The 2,500-nt window shown below is 51.5% G+C and overlaps 2 non-coding genes across 2 annotated transcripts in view; both read right to left on the reverse strand.

Annotated features, from left to right (window-relative positions):
• Nucleotides 1–480: 480 nt before the first annotated feature.
• Nucleotides 481–634, reverse strand: LOC123687238. Its single transcript, XR_006748975.1, has one exon. It is a non-coding gene; the product is annotated as a 5.8S ribosomal RNA (ribosomal RNA).
• Nucleotides 635–1,823: 1,189 nt separating this feature from the next.
• Nucleotides 1,824–2,500, reverse strand: part of LOC123687806 — a 1,885-nt gene continuing 1,208 nt past the window's right edge. The window contains exon 1 of the ribosomal RNA XR_006749514.1: nucleotides 1,824–2,500. This exon is cut by the window's right edge and continues 1,208 nt beyond it. This is a non-coding gene — a ribosomal RNA (small subunit ribosomal RNA).

Consider the following 2,500-nt stretch of genomic DNA (forward strand, 5'->3'; position numbering starts at 1 on the left):
CTAACCTTTGGCGGCTCATAAAATCACGTACCTTACGCGAGGGAGTTAGCCTACTCAAAGGCGTCTATTATCTCCTGCTCCGTATGGCGGAATCATGCGAATCCAAGCAAAGTGCTTCGGTGTTTCGGGGGTGCGCTCATGAAAGCTCATCCGCAACGCGCGACAACTGGCACATTAAAGCGATCGGACGTCGTTCAGATTTCTCGGACACGACGATCGCATGTCTACAGTCATGGGCGCAGATCGAGCAATACCACGACACCACAATATATGCTTTCGCAATTCAAGACGGCGCGTTACGAAAACAAACTCCTCATCATTCCAACACACGAGGCGTCGAAACGACAGAACGTTGATCGTCACGCGGCAAACCGTCCAACTCGCCCAAATGACCTTCGGTACAGGATCAACGTTAGACGACCTTTACGTCGTCACTTCGTCAAGCCATAACGTCTGGCCGGGCAGTCTTTGTAATGGAACCGACCCTCAGTCAGGAGTGGTCCGAGGACAGTGTCCGAGGACCGCAATGTGCGTTCGAAATGTCGATGTTCATGTGTCCTGCAGTTCGCATGTTGACGCGCAATTAGCTGCGTTCTTCATCGACCACGAGCCAAGTGATCCACCGTTCAGGGTAATCTTTTATGTTCGATTTCTCGGTACTAGTCGCAATGGACTTTCCCTCGAAATACGAGACGCCAACTGCGAACCTCCTCGAGAATGACATTCCAATGACTGAGACGACCCACTGAAGGGTCAATACGTCAGTCGATCGGCGCAAAATCTTCGGTTCAACTAGTTTGCGTACTAATCTAGTGACAATTATCGTAAAAAATTCGGACGGAGACAAACGTCGCAGACAATCCCGAAAGAGCATAAAAACGCTAATGTAACGGGCGTCGCACAACGTCGACGTCTTCGTCCCTGGAATAGATCGTCCTACCGAAGTCCGTAGACAACGGTAACGACTGATCGATTTCGGGCGAGAATCTTTAAAACCTGCAGCCGGCTCCTCGTTCCGTGCCAAACACGAAACTTCGCCCAGCCACGAACGCGGCAATCCAAGCGCTTCGAATCCTTATTCCGAGCACATCACGAGACTTCGCCCAACTACGAACGTCAGCATAAGCAGCCGGCTCCTCGTTCCATCAAGGAACTTCGCCCAACCACAAACGCCGACATAAGCGGCCGGCTCCTCATTTCGTGAGCATCTCTAAACATGGACCTACAACGAAGGCTGCACACACGTGCGGCCGGCTCCTCGTTTCGAGGATATCACAAGACTTCGCCCAACCACGAACGTCAGCATAAGCAAGCCGGCTCCTCGTTCCGTCAAGGAACTTCGCCCAACCACAAACGCCGACATAGGCGGCCGGCTCCTCATCTCGTAAACATCACGAAACTTCGCCCAACCACACGAACGCAAAGCCAGCGGCCGGCTCCTCGTTCCGTGCACATCACGAAACTTCGCCCAACCACAAAACTCTACGTGCGTTCTAGGTACCCGGATAATCGGTCTAAACGATCGCATCCATATAGGGTTCCGGTCATAATCGTCTAACCAAATGCTCACATAATCTGCGATCGTTCTGAAACGACGGACGTAAGCCAAGAGGAGACGCCGACCAGATGTTTAACGTCGATCGGGCAACGTGATAGCTCACTATTATCTCACGGCGCCGCTCCCACAAAATGTTAAGGAAGGCTAATCCGATCGATTGAAGCTACCTCGAGCCAACTGCTTGATCGACGATGACGGTTTCGGTTTCTAAAACTTGATTAATGTTTTTGTTTGTATAATGAAATACGCACAAAACAAATCTTGTTAATGATCCTTCCGCAGGTTCACCTACGGAAACCTTGTTACGACTTTTACTTCCTCTAAATGATCAAGTTTGGTCATCTTCCCAGCAACAGCGGTGACGCCGAAACGCCACCGCGTACCGGTCCGAAGACCTCACTAAATCATTCAATCGGTAGTAGCGACGGGCGGTGTGTACAAAGGGCAGGGACGTAATCAACGCGAGCTTATGACTCGCGCTTACTGGGAATTCCTCGTTCATGGGGAACAATTGCAAGCCCCAATCCCTAGCACGAAGGAGGTTTCAACGGGTTACCCGGTCCTCTCGGACAGGGAAGACACGCTGATTCCTTCAGTGTAGCGCGCGTGCGGCCCAGAACATCTAAGGGCATCACAGACCTGTTATTGCTCAATCTCGTGCGGCTAGAAGCCGCCTGTCCCTCTAAGAAGAATATAATGTACGCAGACAGTAAAAACCCACCGACCGAAGCCGGGGGCCTTTGAGGATGTCTAATACGCCTAGTTAGCAGGCTAGAGTCTCGTTCGTTATCGGAATTAACCAGACAAATCGCTCCACCAACTAAGAACGGCCATGCACCACCACCCACCGAATCAAGAAAGAGCTCTCAATCTGTCAATCCTTCCGGTGTCCGGGCCTGGTGAGGTTTCCCGTGTTGAGTCAAATTAAGCCGCAGGCTCCAC

Source organism: Harmonia axyridis, chromosome X (assembly GCF_914767665.1).
Source record: "Harmonia axyridis chromosome X, icHarAxyr1.1, whole genome shotgun sequence".
Taxonomy (NCBI): Eukaryota; Metazoa; Arthropoda; class Insecta; order Coleoptera; family Coccinellidae; genus Harmonia; species Harmonia axyridis.